At 42.7% G+C, this 21,371-nt stretch overlaps 1 long non-coding RNA gene across 1 annotated transcript in view; it reads left to right on the top strand.

Moving 5' to 3' along the window:
- Nucleotides 1-531: 531 nt before the first annotated feature.
- Nucleotides 532-21,371, top strand: part of LOC309548618 — a 34,047-nt gene continuing 13,207 nt past the window's right edge. Inside the window, exon 1 of the long non-coding RNA XR_014224999.1 lies at nucleotides 532-634. This is a non-coding gene — a long non-coding RNA (uncharacterized lncRNA). The remainder of the gene's footprint in view (nucleotides 635-21,371) is intronic.

Consider the following 21,371-nt stretch of genomic DNA (forward strand, 5'->3'; position numbering starts at 1 on the left):
TTACACGTCTAGAAATGCTGATGCTCAAACATCAGTATCTTGTGAAAGTGGCCTATAAGGCTGGCCATACATTATACAATTTTCCTTTAGATTTACTAAAACCATATAATATGAGGTCAAACCTAAAAACTTTAAATTTGTATGCAATCAGGCAAGCCCTTGCACTACATAGTTGAAGGTAAAGCTAAAGGAAATTGAATAAGAAAATTGTATAATGTATGGCCAGCTTTAGTGTATACAAAAGCTCTGGTCACTAACATACAGCTGGCATTTGTAAAAACATCTGGCATTGGGCTTTGTTACTCAGCCACTAAAGAGAACAGAGTGTTCTATAGTAAAGCCCATGGTTTGTACTACTGTTCAGCTGGCATCTTAAGTCTCAGTTGGCATCTTCAGTCTCATGAGAGTAATAAATTGGAAAGATCCCCCAACATTTTTATGAATAACCAATAATCTTCTCTTAATTTGGTCTATGGAGGTAAAGAATTGCAAATAATTTTAACATTATATATAGTCAGATATGTATTACTTGTACATTGCATGTTCATGGAGGATCAATTACAGGGAGACTTTTCAAAGTGCATCCCATGGAAGTCAGAGGCCCCAATTCACCAAGCTGCACTGAACGCTTAAGGTAAGCTAAAGTGACATAAGATAATATTGACCGATATGCCACTTAAGTGCTACTTGAAGACTGATGAATAAGGGCCATTGTGTTACATAGTTACATAGTTAGTCTGGTTGAAAAAAGACCATCCAGTTAAATCCATAGAGAGAGAAAAAAAAAAAAAAAAACACAAATCGAAAACCTCCATATACACAAGCCTTTACCCACAGTTGATCCAGAGGAAGGAAAAAACCCCAGTAAAGCATGATCCAATTTACTCCAGTGGGGGGGGGGGATTCCTTCCTTGTCCCCCCGAGAGGCATTTGGATATTCCCTGGATCAACTTTACCTATAAATATTAGTATCCAGTTACTGTATATAAAACAAATCTTGTTTAAAACAAACTACTGAGCTTGCCAGAACCAGCTCTCGAGGGAGTCTATTCCACATTTTCACAGCTCTTACTGTGAAGAAGCCTTTCCGTATTCGGAGATTATATCTCTTTTCCTCCAGACGTAAAGAGTGCCCCCTTGTTCTCTGTGATGACCTTAAAATAATTACCTCTACACCAAGTTCACTATATGGACCGCTTACATATTTATACATAATGATCATATCTCCCTTTAATCTCCTGTTCAAGCAAAGTGATCAGATACAGAAGGTTGGAATCTCTAGATCACTTTGTGCATATTAAAAATTGCTCCTGTAGCAAGAGCCATTTTGCGATATTTTAAATAAAAATGGTATAGAAATTTTGTAATTTACTGTGAACGTTTGAGGAGCTACACAGGAGTGGATACTGGAAAGCGGTGAGATATATTCCTCAACCTGTAAAAGCTTTAGAAAAGAAAATGAGATTTCTAGCTTCTTGTCTATGACCCCTCTCATCACTTACAGGATGTACTGCTTTTCACAAGTGGAAAAATCAGAACCCAAGACGTGAGATAACGTTTGATCCGCCCCCAGACCTGCAGTCTAAAAATGTACTAAGGAGATAAAAATATAAAACATGAAATGTCTCTGTTGTGGTGTCAGGTCTGTTGGAGGAAGGATGTACCAGATAAGGGGTTAACAAGAAACAACATAAAAAAATTGGTGTACACTTCAAAGCACGCATTTCTGCCCACAATGCAAGATCATAATAGAAACTTTAGTGCCAGTAAGAGTTATTTTTACAATTCTCAACATACTAAACTGTAGAGAAGATTAGATATAAAGAATGAATCCTGTGCCAGCGTTTAGGCTCTAGGCTGCAAGTTAAGTACCCTGGCCGCAACCAGCCAATTAGAGCTTCCTTGGCCTCATTTGTCAGTGTCTGCTCTAACATTGCCTTATAGCAAACTGTCTGCTTCCAAATGCCATTAACTCCATGAAAGCAGAGAAAGATCATGCTTGTGATATATTAATGAAGGAACCCTTAAAAAATAATAGGTCTCTTGGAACCCCATTTTCAGTCAAGCCACCCTTTAAAATTACGAACAGTCTTAAGGCACCCTTTAACCACTTGCAGACCGCCGCAAGTACATATACTGCGGCGGTCAGCCCCGGCCAGGCAAAGTGACGTACCGGTACGTCACTAGCCTGTCACTGGCTTGTGAGCCAATAGCGGGCGAGCGTGCGCCCGCTGAGGCACGCCCGCCCCGGCTCGTTCCCTAAGAAGTCAGTGCGTGTGTCACTCGCGATCGTTCGCCGGGAAGGGAGAAAGGCAGGCGGCTAATGTAAACAAGCCGCCTGTCATTCTCCCCTGTGTAAAAATGGAGATCAGACAGTTCTATTATGTAGGACCATTGATCTCTGTTTTTACACTAGTAGCCATGTCCCATCACAGTTAGAAGCACGCCCCTAGGACACACTTAACCCCTCCCTCTCCAATACAGTTAACCCCTTCCCTGCCAGTGTCATTTTTACAGTAACAGTGCATATTTATAGCACTGATTACTGTAGTAATGTCACTGGTAACCCCAAAAGTGTCAAAAATGTCAGTCAAGGGTCCGATCTGTCCGCCGCAATGTCGCAGTCCCGCAAAAAAATCGCAGATCGCCGCTATTACTCGTTAAAAAAAAAAAAACACCAAAAATGACAAAAATCTTTCCCTTTGTAAGTAAACGCAATAACTTTTGCGCAAACCAATCAAAATACGCTTTTTGCGATTTTTTTTACCAAACATATGTATCATAAAACAAATTGGCCGAAAATGTTAAAAAATTTAGATTTTTACATTTTTTGGGGGGGGGGGGGAATTTCATATAAAAAAATGTGAAAAAATATTGTTATTTTTGCAAAATTGACGCAATTTTTTTGTTTATAGCGCATGATCAAAAAATCGCACAGGTGATCAAATACCACCAAAAGAAAGCTCTGTTTGTGGGAAAAAAAGGACGTCAAATTCGTTTAGGTACAGCGTCGCACGACCGTGCAATTGTCCGTTAAATCACGCAGTAAAAAATCGCAAAAAAACCCCTGGTCAGGAAGGGGGTAAAATCTTCCGGGGCTTAAGTGGTTAAAATTATGGACAGTCTCAAGGAACCCCATTCTAAAATGTAAAAAAACGATTCTAATAGTTCTAATAGTGCGGCAGCATCGGCACACGTAGGCCACCCAGCACTGGAGGTGTTTTTTTTTTCTTCCAAAGCAAATACATTTTTTGCACACTGGTACTGACTAGTATTCCAATGTTTCTCTTCTCCCTCAATTTCTCCCCATCAGTCAGCTAAAGTGACCCCAGTGCTAAGGGAAAGATGCAGAGGAGGGTCAAACAAGGATGCTGTGGAGGTGTTAGACATCCTCCTTATCAACTGATGACATCATTGATTGTTAGGATGTGAGTGTATAGAAAGTTGTAATCGTGCATAATAAAAACCCGTGGCTTAGTGTAACTAAAAGGCATGCTTCATCCACCTGCTGGCTGGTATAAGATTTTTGATCAATTTTTAGGAATTTTACCAAGGCACCCCTGAAGAAGCCTCAAGGCACCCTGGTTGAAAAAGGCTGCTCTAGACCAGTATAGTGCAGGTACGTTTGTAAAGCACATTGCTTTGGGCATATCACTGCTTTTTGAAAAAGAAAACCTCCTCTAGTGTAATTTGACCTACAGCGAATAGATTTTAACCACTTAAGCCCCGGAAGATTTTACCCCCTTCTTGAGCAGGGCCTATTTTGCGATTCGGCACTGCGTGACTTTAACGGACAATTGCGCGGTCGTGCGACACTGTACCCAAATGAAATTGATGTCCTTTTTTTCCCACAAACAGAGCTTTCTTTTGGTGGTATTTGATCACCTGTGGGATTTTTTGATCATGCGCTATAAACAAAAAAAGTGCGTCAATTTTGCAAAAATAACAATATTTTTCAAAATTTTTATATGAAATTCCCCCAAAAAAATTTAAAAATCAAAATTTTTTAACATTTTCGGCCAATTTGTTTTATGCTACATATGTTTGGTAAAAAAAAATCGCAAAAAGCGTATTTTGATTGGTTGGCGCAAAAGTTATCGCGTTTACTAACAAAGGGAAAGATTTTTGTCATTTTTGTTGTTTTTTTTGTTAACCCGTAATGGCGGCGATCTGCGATTTTTTTTGCGGTACTGTGACATTGCGGCAGACAGATCGGACCCTTGACTGACATTTTTGACACTTTTGGGGTTACCAGTGACATTACTGCAGTAATCAGTGCTATACATATGCACTGTTACAGTAAAATTACACTGGCAGTGAAGGGGTTAACTTTTTTGAGAGGGAGGGGTTATGTGTGTCCCTAGGGGCGTGATTCTAACTGTGATTGGCTGCGACTTGAGGTGTAGGAACAGTGATCAACGGTCCTACATAGTAGAACCGTGTGATCACTATTCCTACACAGGGGAGAATGACAGGCGGCTTGTTTACATCAGCCGCCTGCCTTTCTCCCTCTGCACCGACGATCGCCGAGTGACCGGCGGACATCGGGTTCGGGGGGGTTCGTGACCGGGCGGGAGCGCGCCTCCGGGGGCGCGCGCTCGCTCCCTAGACCCTCACAGGCTAGCGACGTAGTACTACGTCACTCTGCCTGTGAGGGGCTGACTGCCGACGTAAATAGTCGTGCGGCAGTCGGCAAGTGGTTAAAACCCCTCTTTTGTATACAACAAATATTTTCAGCAATAATCATGAAATGATTACATTAGTGCTCAGTGTAGAAAAAAACCCTTATATTGGCGGTCAGTGGAGAAGTGTTCCCCTACATTGTCTGTCAATATAGTGCACCCTTACAATAGTAATCATTGCAGTGTGCCTTTACATTGGTGGTCAATGCAGTTCTCCTTTACATTAGTTCTCAATAGAGAAATGCACCCTTACATTGGTGGTTCGTGCAGTGCCCCCTTACATTAGGAAATGTCCCTTCACATTGGTGTGAAGTGAAGAAATGCCCTTTTACATTGGTGATCAATTAAGATACACTCCCTTACTTACATTGGTAATGAATGTAGAAATACTCCCTTGCATTGGTATTTTATGGATAAATGCCCCCTTACATTAGCACCCAGTGTAGAAATCCACCCTTACATTAGTGCTTAATTTAGAATGTCCCCCTATTTGGTGATCAGTTTTAAAAATGCCCTTTTTCATTGGTGTTTAGTGGAGAAATGCCTACTTACATTGGTGTTTAGTGGAGAAATGCCTGCTTGGTGGTCAATGTAGAAGTGCCCCTTACATTGGTATTTGGTGAAGATGTGCCCCTTTTACATTGGTGGTCAGTGTACTGCCCCTTACATTGGTAAATCCACCCTTATATTGGGGGCATGTGTAGCACCTTCTTACATTGGTAGTCCCTGAAGAAGTGCCTTATTACATTGGTAGTCAATGGAGCTATGTACCCTTTACATTAGTGGTCAGTGTAATGTCCCCTTAAATGGGTGGTCCATGGAAAAGTGCCCATTTACATTGGGGGCTAGTGAGAGAAGTGCCTTGTTGGTTGGTGGTCAATGGGAGAAGGAGCTAGTACATTGTTGGTCAGTAAACCTAATGGCCTGTTACATTGTTACACCTCTGTTACTTTGAGCGTCATTGGAAGGAATGTGCTGGTGCATTGGTAATAAGCTAGAAAAGGACACCCTTACACTGGTGGTCAGTGCAAAGAATTACCTGCTAACCAAAGTAATAGGACACTTCAACAGGGACTACCAATGTAATGAGGTGCTACACAAGCCACCAATATACGGGTGCATTTACCAGTGTAAGGGGGCAATGCACTGATCACCAATGTAAAGGGGGCACATCTCCACCAAATACCAATGTAAGGGGGAACTTTTACACTGACCACCAATGTAAGCAGGCATTTTGCTGCTAAACACCAATGTAAGCAGGCATTTCTCTAATAAACACTTAATAAAAATAAAATAAATAAAGTCGTCAGTGGAAAGAATGCCCTCTACATTGATGGTCGGTGCATAAAAAATTCCCTGTTGCATTAGGGGTCAGTAGAAAAAATGTACTGTTATACTGAAGGCCATTGAGAAGAAAGACCCAATAAAATGAGAGTCAGTGGAATGAATACCCTGTTACATTGGAGTTCAGTGGGAAGAATGTCCTGTTACATTGGTTGTCACTGGAAAGAATGCCATGTTACATTGGTGGTTAGTGGGAAGTATTTCCTCATACATTGGTGGCCAGTAGGAAGAATATTGCCTCTACTGGCATATAAAACTGACTTACCCCAGGGAAACAAGGAAAGACTCCACTAGTCTCACACCAAATAATATTGGTACTGGAACTACCCAGGCACAGTCAGACAGGAGATTATTCAGCAATGGCTCACTGCTCAAGGAACCCCTAGCAACCTTAGGAGGAACTCTGATTGGTAAAGGCTCTTTTAGCTGTGGACTACATGGTTGAGGCTTTAAAAGTTCACTGGATGGCAGGCACCGATATTTCCAGGTGAAGAAAGCACATGATTCTCTTCCCTGCCTTCCACAATGCAACACATGGTGCCTGAATGGTCAATCCTCAGAATAAAATACTGTAAATAGGGATGGGGAGATTCCCTAGCCATGTGTAATCTCTGTCCCATACCTGACCCGAAACCTACTGGGACTCTGCTGGGTAAATGGAGTGTTAAAGAGCATGTGCAAGGTAAGTACCAACACCAGAATGTGTTTACTATCCATTAAATATACTTTCCCAGCCTTTAAAATACACCCTGATGAAGTCAGATGTGATGAAACGTGTAGGGAGGAGCCACATACACACGCTACGGCGCATGCGCAGCTACTCCTTGGCCATCTTTGTTGTTGGAAGGAGTGCAGATCGCCATTTATCACGCTGACTATATGCTTGATTTATTGTGTTTGACATGTGAGTGCAATTTTTAAATATCTATTAAAGTTTATTATCTTGGCAACATTATGCTATTTGGAGCATTTTCTTCATTTATATTCGGCTCTTGTCATCGTTTATGGACGAGCTTACATACATGGGAGTCTATCATTGATGTGGATTCACCTGTCATTTTTGCCCTGAGGATGGAGCTGCTATGATCGCTAGTCCTGGAAGGAGTAGTTCTATCTGTGTGATGCTGAATTTGCCATATTAATGTTTAATGTTGATAAATGTAAAGTTATGCACTTGGGGGCTAAGAATATGCATGCATCATACATACTAGGGGGAGTAGAACTGGGGGAATTCATAGCGGAGAAGGATCTTGGTGTTCTGGTAGATACTAAGCTTAATAATAGCATACAATGCCAAGCTGCGGTTTCCAAAGCAAGCAAAGCCCTTTTTCTTGTATTAACAGAGGCATGGAGAGAGAGATATAATTTTACCCTTGTACCATTAGTAAGACCTCATCCAGAATTTGCAGTTCAGTTTTGGGCACCAGTTTTTAAAAAGGATATCAGGGAACTGGAGAAAGTGCAGAGAAGGGAAACCAAACTAATAAGAGGCATGGAGGAGCTCAGCTATGAGGAAAGATTAGAGGTACTGAATTTATTCTCTCTTGAGAAGAGGAGATTAAGGGGGGATATGATCAACATGTATAAATACATAAGGGGTCCATATAGTGAACTTGGTGGTGAGTTATTCACTTTAAGGTCAACACAGAGGACAAGGGAGCACTCTTTACGTCTGGAGGAAAACAGATTTAGTCTCCAAATACAGAAAGGTTTCTTCACCGTAAGAGCTGTAAAAATGTAGAATAGACTCCCTCCATAGGTGGTTCTGGCTAGCTCACTAGGTTGCTTTAAAAAAGGCCTGGATTATTTCCTTGGTGTACATAATATAATTGGATACTAATATTTATAGGTAAAGTTGATCCAGGGAATATCCGATTGCCTTGCGTGGGATCAGGAAGGAATTTTTTTTCCCTGCTGTGGTAAATTGGATCATGCTTTGCTGGGGTTTTTTCGCCTTCATCTGGATCAACTGTGAGTATAGGATTGTATTTATGGAATTATATGGTTGGGTTTTCTTTACTGTTTTTTTTGTTTTTTATTGGTTGAGCCAGATGGACTTTTTTCAACCTGACTAACTATGTATTAATGAAAGTGCTTACTGTTGCTGACCACTCTTATCAGGGAGTTACAATCTTTCTGGTAAGCAGAGCAGGAGAGTGGATGGTGTCACCTTGGCTATCTTGAAGATTCTTGTTTCCATCACGACTTGTGGGACTACTAAATTCCATTTTAATTTTCTTCTTTATCTGGACTTTTTTTTCCAGTATTTTTTTGATCACATAATTTATCTTTAAACACTTTACAAAATTGATGTGTATTTATAATCACTATTTATGCACTAGAGCGCTGCACTACTTTTTTTTTCTATTTTCAAAATACAATAATCACTTCTGGCATTTATAGTCGCTGGCAGAGATTGCTCGAAAAAAACCTGACAGGCTGGTTGTATTGAAGCAGACTGATAGATCAACTTCAGTACAACCAGCCTTCCCAAAGAGTGGATGGTGTGACCTTGGCTATCTTGAAGATTCTTGTTTCCATCACGGCCTTCCCAAAAATGGATCGAAATTCGGCCGATTCCTGCTGCACTGGTCAAATTCCAATCCGTCTATGGCCGGGCTAACAAAGGTTTTCTAATAGCTACCTTCCTAGGCTCAATACACACTGTAATAATGTCACATTAGTCAGGTACACTACCATATACCAGAGTGTTAATGCTTGTGTAAAAATCACTCAATTTTGATTTAACTAGAGAAGAAAATCTCTTTTCCATAAGTACACAAACTTACCACCTGTGTAGAGGGCTGGGTTTGTGTTTATGTGCCATGATGTGTATGTAGCACAAACTGTGCAGGTAACGGAGTTTGCATAAATTATCAAGTTAGCTGTTATTAGCATTCAAATGTTTAAAATGGGATGGGGGGGGGGGGTAGCAGATAGCTGTTGTTTGCTAATCACTACCCCAGGTAATCTCTGATTGCAACTATGATACCGATAATACTTTCTCAAAGGACTATCCAAAGGGACCTGCATGCTTTTGTATCTTTAAGACTTCTATCAAAGTCTATGAAATTGCTAGTGTTATGCCTCGTACACACGGTCAGATAATCGGACGACTTATCGTTCACATTTTGTTGCATGATACTAGTATAGAATTCAACAATGCGTATTAAACGTATATTTTTCGTACGTTTCTGGAAAAGCTTCCTGGTTGCGTAGCTACGTAACGGAGAGTGCAAAACAAAAACAATGGAAGCCAGGCTTTTTCCGGGTTATTTCGTGTTTCTGATCATGTGTGGTCTTTGTCTATCGATTTTTAGTGAACGCATACTGTACTGATTAAACGATTTTTGTTCGCAAGGCTATCGTACGAGAAAAGTTTTCGTGTTCGTCCCTTCAGATTTTGTAGGATGAAATGTCGTGATTGGCTGTCGAAAGTTGTGTACTAATGATCAGATTATCGTGCGATCAATTCAAAAGCTTTTTTTTTTTCGTATGATTATCTGATCCTGTGTACGAGGCATTAGGGTTAAAGAATATAGGAATGATCAGTACTAAGGATGTGAATGTCAGATTTACATTACGAGTAAGTCCACTTTCACATTGGTCCGATCTGACATGCGATTTGACATGCCAAATCGCATGTCAAATCGGAGCCAATTGCCGGCAGTGGCACTGTCTGAATCGGTGCGACGCAGACTCAAAAGTAGTTTCTGTACTACTTTTGGCGACTTCGGGTTCCTGCACAGAAATCTGTCAAATCGCCCCCCCGAAGTCGGACTGAAAATGCCGGTTAGAAATGCGAGTTCAGCTGCATGATTTTAAACCGACTTCAGTGTGAACCTAGGCTTAATGTGAGGGTTGGGGTTACATGGAAAGTAAGGCTATCCATACACAGTTTGAATTTTGGAAGTATTGTAACGTTTACACATGTGACTCTACCACATACTATATATACAGTGGGTATAAAAAAGATTCACCCCCCTTTAAAATATTTACATTTTGTTGCTTTGCCGCCTGACATGAAGACAGACACAGTTTTTGATTTATCCAGCTGTATTTACTAAGTGCAACTTGTAACATCCAAGTGAAAGATATAACACCAACATGTCAGAAAAAATAAAAATACATCAAAAACAGAATCACTAAGTTGGAAAAAGGAGCAGCCCCCCCTCCTAAAAATAGCTTGTAAACTCCGTCAGGTGTAGCTAATCACCTTCTCAATGGCATACAAAGCCACTTGACATTCAACTGTGATCAGCTGTGGTCATTTTGATTAGCTCACTATGAAAATAACTTTCCTGTAACATTTCAGTCCCTGGTAGTGCAACTGAAGCAAACAATCAACTATGGGTGGCAAGGCATTGTCACCAGTATCTCTGGGATAAAGTTGTGGGAAGGCACAAATCGGGAGATGGATACAAAACATTTCACAGGCTTTAATAATGCCTAGAAGCACAGGGAAGTCTATTATTAAGAAGTGGAAGGTATTTAGTACAACACAGACCCTCCCTGGATCAGGATGTCGCTCTAAACTGGATGAGAGAGCCAGGAGGAAACTGGTCAGAGAGGTTACCAAGAGGCCTACAGCAACTCTGAAGCAGTTGCAGAAATTCCGCTGGCAGAACACAATAGCTCTGTGGGAGGCATTCCCCCATCAACATGAAAGTGATTTTATTTTCTTCCATCCATAGTGGAAGGAAAGAAAATGTAATTTTCTAAGGCTTGTCTTAAGCCCCATACACATGGGTCGAATGTTGGTGGTTCAATAAAAACCAGCCGACATTTGGCCCGTGTGTATGTCAGCCAGTCTGACAGAAGCTGGCCATTTAGCTGGCTCTTGTTGGACGAGCATGCTGGAAAACCAGCAGCCGACTGGCTCCTGATAAGCACTCTCAGCTAATGGCTGACCAGAGTGTTCTGGCGGTGGTGGGGGGGGCGTCCCATGTCCCCCGTCCCCCTGTCAGAACACAACAGCTCAGCGGTGGAAATTGCTGTACTAATGTCTGATCGTTAGTACAGTGGTTCTGACTGGAGCTGACAGTTTTTTTTTCGTTCAACCAAGCTCATAATGTGTACTAGGCTTTAAACGGAGTATATCCAATTCAGTTTTTTTTTTTCGTTCAGCTGGTGGGCAGATGGAGGAATCCTCCCTGCTGTGCTTTTGTATTCTGACAGTGGGACTCCTCTGCTGTCAGAATACACTAATCAGCGCTGCAGCTGTTGATCAAATGAACTTTTTCCGGCAGTCCTGTTCGACGAAAGTAGATCTTCTGCTTTGACTTCTGTAGAACAGGAAAAGCCACACAATGATCAGAATTTGGCTGGCTCTTGCTTAACTGGCCAGATTTCGATCCTTGTGTGGCCAGCTTAAGGGTTAGGGCTACAAGGATAGGTACCGTTAATGTTGAAGTTACCGGGAGAGCAGAGTTGTATAAAGTACTCGAAACCCATACTTGAGTAAAAGTACAAGTGCTCGAGTAAAAAGTGACTTGAGTAGAAGTGGAAGTGCTCGATCAAAAAGTGACTTGAGTAGAAGTACTAAAGTATTCAACATTTTTTGTACTTAAGTATTGCAAGTAGTTTTTTTTTTTTAATTTTGCTACTCAAATACTGAAAGTAAAAGTACCAGTAGTTTTGAAAAAAAATTGCTACTCAAGTACTGAAAGTAAAAGTACAAGTACTGTGTTATGTAGTTATTAAAGTTTGAACATCATATTGTTTTTTATTATTTCAAATGCAGCTTTTATTTATACATACAGTAGCTTCTCTGCGGGAGAGTAACCCTGAGGGTTGAGGTCAGAATCCTATAATGTATGTATAATGCAATTAATAAGTTATGATATAGGACAACTTTTTCAAAAGCTGTAAAAGTAAATAAACAACAGATCCTCACTTTTCCGTATGAAAAAAGGTTTGTTTTCTAGATTCTCAGCCTCGGTCATAGGTTCATCCTCCAATAGTGTGAGATACTCTTAGAACACATCTGACCTGCCACTGGGTGGCTTTAAAACCGAAGCTGGGAACAAGGGCTTGTCAGAAAGTGACCTGAAACGCTTAACGTCCATACGGGACCCATATGAAAAGGTTGTTATAACAAGAGAGTGATGTAGCGCCACTCTAGAGCAGCAGCTGTGGACCCCCTGAGCCCTTCTACAAATGGAGTGTGAACTGGTGGTATTGTCATGTAGATAGTTCTATTATCACCTCATTTACAGACAATGCTATCAGTGCCTCTTCCCAGAAAGCAGCCTGACACACTGAAAGAGGCAGAATGAGCTATGCTCCAAGAGTTCTGTCGCTTCCACAGCAACACATGCAGAAAGGAAGCTATGGGAAATGAATGCAGCCACTTGTAGGTTGACTTGTATGAATAGTCTGCCCATCGCCAAGCAGGGCGACAGAAGTGACCCAGGGTATAATCCTCTACATGAAAGTAAAACAGATGTGAGGAGCATCCATAGAGACAGAATGGGGGGGTATGAACCAGGAATGGTTTCAAACATGAGAAGATCCGCAGGCCTTTGTAAGACATGATGAATTTCCCTCTTACTCTCCAATAAGCAATGTGCATTTGGCACGGTAAAGAAAAAAAAATTCAAAAGCACGTTTGCTTACACAGGATTCATTTTATAACATGTATTAAGGCTTGTGGTGCAAGTATTATTCCTTAGAAAAAGTTCTAATCATAGAGAATTTTAGTGTTTTATTTATGCTAGGGTTAGGGTTAGAACAGGGAAGGGACCAGTGTCCAAATAAACATAATGATTGTTGGGATTAGGAAACACTTCGATTCCCCTGGCCATATATTGATTTCAGCATATACACTATATTACCAAAAGTATTGGGACACCTGCCATTACACACACATGAACGTAGGAGTGTGTCTATGGGAATGTTTGACCATACTTCCATAAGCGCATTTGTGAGGTCAGGCACTGATGTGGGATGATAAGGCCTGGCTCGCAGTCTCTGTCTAATTCATCCCAAAGGTGTTCTATCGGGTTGAGGTCAGGATTCTGTGCAGACCAGTTAAAGTGTTACTAAACCCACAACAGTAAAATCTGTCTGTGGATGCAGAATAGCATGCTTGATATGCTCACTGTGTAATTTAAGTGATTAATCCTCTGCATTATGTAAAAAGGCTGTGTGGTCCTGTATGCACAGATCCTCCCCCTCCTGCACGTTCACTCTGGACAAGTCCAGATAAGCAGAGTAGGTGTAGTTCAGCTGCACATGCTCAGTTTGGTCTCTGTTGCTCAGAGAACACTTCCTGGTTTTAGCTGAGCTATTCAGGTCACATGGTATTAACCACTTAAGCCCCGGAAGATATTACCCCCTTCCTGACCAGGGGGTATTTTGCGATTCAGCACTGCATGAATTTAACGGACAATTGCGCGGTCGTGTGACGCTGTACCCAAATTAAATTGACGTCCTTTTTTTCCCACAAACAGAGATTTCTTTTGGTGGTATTTGATCACCTGTGCGATTTTTTGATCATGCGCTATAAACAAAAAAAGAGCGTCGATTTTGCAAAAATAATATTTTTCACATTTTTTTATATGAAATTCCCCCAAAAAAATGTAAAAATCTAAATTTTTTAACATTTTAGGCCAATTTGTTTTCTGCTACATATTTTTGGTGAAAAAAATCGCAATAAGCATATTTTGATTGGTTTGCGCAAAAGTTATTGCGTTTACTAACTACGGGAAAGATTTATGTAATTTTTATTGTTTTTTTTTTTTTAACTAGTAATGGCGGCGATCTGCGATTTTTTTTGCGGGACTGCGAAAATTGCGGCAGACAGATCGGACCCTTGACTGACATTTTTGGGGGTACCAGTGACTACAGTAATCAGTGCTATAAATATGCACTGTTACTGTAAAAATTACACTGGCAGGGAAGGGGTTAACTTTATTGGTGATCAAGGGGTTAAATGTATCCCTAGGGGTATGTTTCTAACTGTGGGGGGCTGTGGCTAGTGATGTAACCACAGAGACATACAATCCTACATAGCAGGATCGTATGATCTCTGCAGTTACACCAGGGAGAATGACAGGCGGCTTTGTTTACATCAGCCGCCTGCCTTTCTCCCTCTCCAGCGGGAGATTGCGAGTGACCGGCGGACATCGGAGCCGCCGGTCACTCGAGTGGGGATGTTACTGAACGAGCGGGGGCGGGAGCGCGCCTCCAGCGGCGCGCACTCGCCCCCTAGAGCTTTGCCCAGGAGGGGCTGACCGCCTCAGTAAATAGTCGTGCGGCGGTCGGCAAGCGGTTAAAGTGTTACTAAACCCACAACAGTAAAATCTGTCTGTGGATGCAGAATAGCATGCTTGATATACTCACTGTGTAACTTAAGTGATTAATCCTCTGCATTATGTAAAAAGGCTGTGTGATCCTGTATGCACAGATCCTCCCCCTCCTGCAAGTTCACTCTGGACAAGTCCAGATAAGCACAGTAGGTGTAGTTCAGTTGCACATGCTCAGTTTGGTCTCTGTTGCTCAGAGAACACTTCCTGGTTTTAGCTGAGCTATTCAGGTCACATGGTATTGACATCACGCATGTGGGCGAGTATACAGATCCTAAATGACAGCCCAGTCCCTCCGTCCCTCCTCCATGCCCAGTAACTAAAAAAGAACACAGTGGGTGGGATGTCACATCTTAAATGATGGATGTTTTTTTTTTCTTGGCATGGTACATGTGATCAGCACAGGGCCAATCAGCACTGTCCAGACATGTTCAGACAGAGAATGGAGGGTCTTGTAGCCTGATAAGACAATCGTGGGAGAAATGAAAACGCCTCCTACAAACTATCAGCATTAACTGATACAAGTCACAAGATTTCTCTAATTGCTATATACAGCTGATGAAAAAAAGTATTTATCAGTTTATATTTACTAAAATGATTGCATTTCCATGTTCTGTGTACGTTGGGAGAACGGATATAGTGAATGCAGGATCTGGGTTTAGTAACACTTGAAGTTCCTCAACCCCAAACTTGCTCATCCGTGTCTTAATGGACCTTGCTTTGTGCACTGGTCCAGATCTTATCCAGATTAGTGGAGGGGGGATTATGGTGTGGGGATATTTTTCAGGGGTTGGGCTTGTCCCCTTAGTTCCAGTGAAGGGAACAGTTAAGGCGTCAGCGTCAATTTCATGCTCCCAATATTGTGGGAACAGTTTAGGGATGGCCCCTTCCTATTCCAACATGACTGCAGAGCAGAGCACAAAGAAAGGTCCATAAGGACATGGATGAGCGAGTTTGAGGTGGAGGAACTTGACTGGCCTGCACAGAGTCCTGACCGCAACCCGATAGAACACTTTTGGGATGAATTTGAGTGGAGACTGCGAGCCAGGCCTTCATGTCCAACATCAGTCCCTGACCTCACAAATATGCTTCTGGAAAAATGGTCAAATATTTCCATAGACACTTTCCTAAACCTTATGGACAGGCTTTCCAGAAGAGTTGAACCTGTTAAAGCTGCAAAAAGTGGGCCAACTCAATATTAAACCCTACGAAATAAGACTGGAATGACAATAAAGTTCATGTGTGTGTGTGTAAAGGCAGGCGTCCCGATACTTTTGGTAATATAGTGTACATTTTGGCGGATCATGTTCATGGGAAGAACCAATCAAAGTAGAGTCATTGGTGTTTTCCCCAGATGTAAGCCTGCACTGGTGATGTTGCTTGCCTCCCCTTTCCATAGCAATAAATATGTAAACTCAAGTTCAGTGGTTTGAGTATCTTTAAAAAAATACCTTCCATGGCAAATATTTATCGGTGGGTTTGATTGTCTAATGACATGTTGCATAGCTTTGTGTCTTTGGACTAGCAGACTTTGCAGTCCGGATTTTTATAATGGCATAACCTGCCACAACTGAAGCATGATGAAGAATGTTATCTACTTAAGAACAACAAGAGCCACATCATTGATACTTCTGAGAGTGGGTGAAGACAGGATCCATCACTATGCTGCCCTGGACCTAGGTCACAGCACTGGCTGATCGGCTACTATGATGTAGTTTAATTTGTGGGCTAATGTAACTAATAAACAAGTGGACTGACCTCTCCTATGAATAGATGGAATATAGCCATCATTTGTATCAAATGCTACTTATAAAACACAGTTTGGTCTATCTTTCCAACCTCTCAAGCTCTTAACCACATGATGGCTCGGTGGCCATCATTCTTGGGTAGACATCTTTCCAAATTTTGATAATCCTTTTATTTGAGATCATGGCAGTATACCAATTAGACTTGGAAGATATCTACCTGCGCTTGTATTAGAGCACATTGGGTGATATTAAGAAGGTCTTGGAAGGCCCTACGCCAACGAACATCTAAGTCAGGGGTGGGCAAACTTTTTGACTCAAGGGCCGCAATGGGTTCATATATTGGACCCAGGGGCCGGACCAAAAGTAGATGGACGGTGTGTATGTGTGAATTAATATAAATTACATTTTAATTTGTAACATTAAATATTTAGATTAATTTAAGGTAGAAAAGCATAAAAAGAGTTATTTTACAAAACCCCTTTCAATGTAGAGACCAGCGTGCGTGCCCCCTTCAATGCAGAGACCATTGTGCGTCTCCCCTTTCAATTCAGAGACCATCGTGCGTGCCCCCTTTTAATGCAGGGACCAGTGTGCCCCCTTCAATGCAGAGACCAGCGTGCGTGCCCCCTTCAATACAGAGACCAGCGTGCATGCCCCCTTCAATGCAGAGACCATCGTGCGTGCCCCCTTTCAATGCAGAGACCATTGTGCGTGCCCCCTTTCAATGCAGAGACCAGCGTGCCCCCTTCAATGCAGAGACCAGCGTGCGTGCCCCTTCAATGCAGAGACCAGCGTGCGTGCCCCCTTCAATGCAGAGACCAGCGTGCGTGCCCCCTTCAATGCAGAGACCAGCGTGCATGCCCCCTTCAATGCAGAGACCAGCGTGCATGCCCCCTTTCAATGCAGAGACCATCGTGTGTGCCCCTTTCAATGCAGAGACCAGCGTGTGTGCCCCTTTCAATGCAGAGACCATCGTGCGTGCCCCCTTTCAATGCAGAGACCAGCGTGCGTGCCCCCTTTCAATGCAGAGACCATTGTGCGTGCCCCCTTTCAATGCAGAAAACATTGTGCGTGCCCCCTTTCAATGCAGAGACCAGCGTTGCCCCTTCAATGCAGAGACCAGCGTGCGTGCCCCCTTCAATGCAGAGACCAGCATGCATGCCCCCTTCAATGCAGAGACCATCGTGCGTGCCCCCTTTCAATGCAGAGATGATCGTGCGTGCCCCCTTTCAATGCAGAGATCAGCGTGCGTGCCCCTTCAATGCAGAGACCAGCGTGTGTGCCCCTTCAATGCAGAGACCAGCGTGCATGCCCCCTTCAATGCAGAGAACAGCATGTGTGCCCCCTTCAATGCAGAGACCAGCGTGCATGCCCCCTTCAATTCAGAGACCAGTGTGCATGCCCCCTTCAATGCAGAGACCAGTGTGCGTGCCCCCTTCAATGCAGAGACCAGCGTGCGTGCCCCCTTCAATGCAGAGACCAGCGTGCGTGCCCCCTTCAATGCAGAGACCAGCGTGCGTGCCCCCTTCAATGCAGAGACCAGCGTGCGTGCCCCCTTCAAGGCAGAGACCAGCGTGCGTGCCCCCTTCAATGCAGAGACCAGCGTGCTTTCCCCCTTCAATGCAGAGACCAGCGTGCGTGCCCCCTTCAATGTAGAGACCAGCGTGCGTGCCCCCTTCAATGCAGAGACCAGCGTGCGTTCCCCCTTCAATGCAGAGACCAGCATGCATGCCCCCATTCAATGCAGAGACTAGCGTGCGTGCCCCCTTTAATGCAGAGACCAGCGTGCATGCCCCCTTCAATGCAGAGACCAGCGTGCGTGCCCCCTTCAATGCAGAGACCAGCATGCATGCCAACTTCAATGCAGTGTGGCCCCCCCCCCCCCCCCGAGACCAGTGCACTTACCTGCAGCAGCAGCTGCGGCTTCTCCTCAGTCCCCCGGTGTCCCCTCGAGTCCTCCCGCCTCCTCGGCCAATGGCATGGGGTTTGCCTTGTGGCCAATCAGGAAGTGGGTATTGGACCCGCTTCCTGATTTGCCAGGAGGAGGATCCGTGTGACAATAGCGAATTTTCATTCGCTATTGTCACACAATGGGTGGGCTCGGGGAGCACTGCTCTGCGCCCCGGGTTCACCCTTTGCTGAAGCCTATTAGAGCCTCTGGCTCTAATCATGTGATTTAAAAAAAAAAAAAAAACCCATGCACCGGCTGCCACTGCTAGAAAGTGAGGTGAATAAATGAATAAATTAGCTAGTGCTCCGCAGGCCGGATTAAAAGTTCCGCAGGGCCGTATACGGCCCACGGGCCGTAGTTTGCCCATTCCTGATCTAAGTACTTTGTTATGCCTGGCACCCATGATGAGATTATCAGACAAATTATCCTCTGTTTTCTTTTGCATGCTAGTCTCATATCAAAAAATTAAGAGTTTACTAAAGTGACAAAAATTCTCGTATGACCAAATAAAAATTTGGAAGCGATGTAATGTGTTGTAATGTCTTTGTATTGTATTTTCGAACGACAACTGTACTTATTAAACGAAAATCATACGATCTGGTATCATAAGAGAAACATTTTTGTGCTTATCCCATCGGATAATATCGGATGAACTGTCGTGATCGTCTCTCGAAAGCGGTGTACTAACAATTTGATTATCGTATGATCGCTTTAAAAGTGGTATTTTTCCCTACGACTTTCTGATCGTGTGTACGGGCCATTAGCCCACACATTGCAATGGAGACCCAGTGACAGAGATGTTAAAAGTCAAACTCAAACTTTGCTTTCCAGTTTTGGATAAAGTGGGAAAGGTTTGGAACCCCTTTCGTATTTTTGTTGCAGTTTGTGTCCCCTTTGGGAGATTTCCCCTCACTTTCTGTTCTGTATAGCACCTATCACCTAGATAGGAAGTGTGAGACACAATCTCCCAGTCCCGCATGCATACAGTACATCCAGAAAGTATTCACAGCGCTTTACTTTTTCTGCATTGGTATGTTACAGCCTTATTCCAAACTTGATTAAATTCATTATTTTCCTCAAAGGTCTACAAACAATACCCCATAATGACAACGTGGAAGAAGCTTTGCAAATGTATTAAAAATAAAAAAGGAAAACAAATCCCATGTACATACAGTATTTCACAAAAGTGAGTACACCCCTCACATTTTTGTAAATATTTTATTATATCTTTTCATGTGACAACACTGAGGAAATGACACTTTGCTACAATATAAAGTAGTGAGTGTACATCTTGAATAACAGGGTACATTTGCTGTCCCCTCAAAATAACTCAACACACAGCCATTAATGTCTAAACCGCTGGCAACAAAAGTGGGTACACCCCTAAGTGAAAATGTCCACATTGTGCCCAAAGTATCAATATTTTGTGTGGGCCATCATTATTTTCCAGCACTGCCTTAACCCTCTGGGGCATGGAGTTCACCAGAGCTTCACAGTTTGCCACTGGAGTCCTCTTCCACAAATGTGAGGGGTGTACTCACTTTTGTGAGATACTGTAAGTATTCAAAGCCTTTGCTCAATACTTTGTTGAAGCACCTTTGGTACCAATTATAGCCTCAAGTCTGTTTGAGTATGATGCTACAAGCTTGGTACACCTATTTTTGGGCAGTTTCTCCTGTTCATCTTTGCAGGACCATTCAAGCTCCATCAGGTTGGATGGGGAACATTGGTGCACAGCTATTTTCAGATCTCTCCAGAGATGTTCAATCAGGTTCAAGTCTGGGCTCTGGCTAGGCCACTCAAAGATATACAGAGAATTGTCCCCTAGCCACTCCTTTGTTATCTTGGCTGCGTGCTTAGGGTCGTTGAAGATGAATCTTCACCCCAGTCTGAGGTCCAGAGCGCTCTGGAGCAAGTTTTCATCAAGGATGTCTCTGTAGATTGAGCCATTCATCATTCCCTTAATCCTGACTAGTCTCCCAGTTCCTGCCACTGAAAAACATCCCCATAGCATGATGCTGCCACCACCATGCTTCACTGTAGGGATGGTATTGGCCAGGTGATGAGCAGTGCCTGGTTTCCTCCAGGGATGATGCTTGCCATTCAAGTCATAGAGTTTAATCTTTGTTTCATCAGACCAGAGCATTTTGTTTCTCATGGTCTGAGAGTCCTTCTGGTGCATTTGGCAAACTCCAGGTGGGCTGCCATGTGCCTTTTAATGAGGAGTGGCCTCCATTTGGCCACTCTACCATACCGACCTGATTGGTGGAGTGCTGCAGAGATGGTTGTCCTTCTGAAAGGTTCTCCTCTCTGCACAGAAAAATGCTGGAGCTCTGTCAGAGTGATCATCATGTTCTTGGTCACCTGCCTGACTAAGGCCCTTCTCCCCCAATTGCTGAGTTTTGGCGGGCAGCCCGCTCTAGGAAGAGTCCTGGTGGTTACAAACTTCTTCCATTTACAGATGATGGAAGCCACTGTGGTCATTGGGACCTTCAATGCCGCATAAATATTTCTGTACCCTTCCCCAGATTTGTGCCTCCATACAATCCTGTCTCAGAGGTCTACAGACAATTCCTTGAACTTTATGGCTTGGTTTGTGCTCTGACATGCACTGTTAACTGGGGGACCATATATAGACAGGTGTGTCCCTTTCCAAATCATGTCAAATCAACTGAATTTACCACAGGTGGACTCCAATCAAGTTGTGGAAACACATCAAGGATGATCAGTGGAAACAGGATACAACTGAGCTCAATTTTGAATGTCACGGCAAAGGCTGAAAATACCTATGTACATGGGATTTGTTTGTTTTTTATTTTTAATAAATTTGCAAAAGATTTCAAGCGAACTTCTTTCATGTTGTCATTTTGGGGTATTGTTTGTAGAATTTTGAGGAAAATAATGAATTTAATCCGTTTGGAGTAAGGCTGTAACATAACAAAATGTGGAAAAAGTGAAGCGCTGTGAATACTTTCCCAATGCACTGAACATATGTATATATAACAAATAAGGTAAGCACACCAGCTATAGTTTAGGTGCACCAAATAAATGATGTATTGTACAAAAGTGGTCAGGGATACTAAGCGTATACAAAGTATCATGTGTAAAATAGTAACAGAGAAGCATGAAATACAAAACAGCAAAAAAGAATGTATCAGATGCAAAGTATAGAAATTATTTACAAAGATAATAGCCCAAAAAGTAAGGCTACAGTATACTCTTGTGGTTAAAAAGGTGAAAAAATAGGCATTTGAACTTGCAAAAGAACAAAAAAAAAAAAACAGTATCGCCTTCTGAATGCCTATTGGCTACTCTTGTGCCACTATCTGAAAAGAGT

This window comes from Pelophylax lessonae, assembly GCF_965119305.1.
Source record: "Pelophylax lessonae genome assembly, chromosome: 2".
NCBI classification, from domain to species: Eukaryota; Metazoa; Chordata; class Amphibia; order Anura; family Ranidae; genus Pelophylax; species Pelophylax lessonae.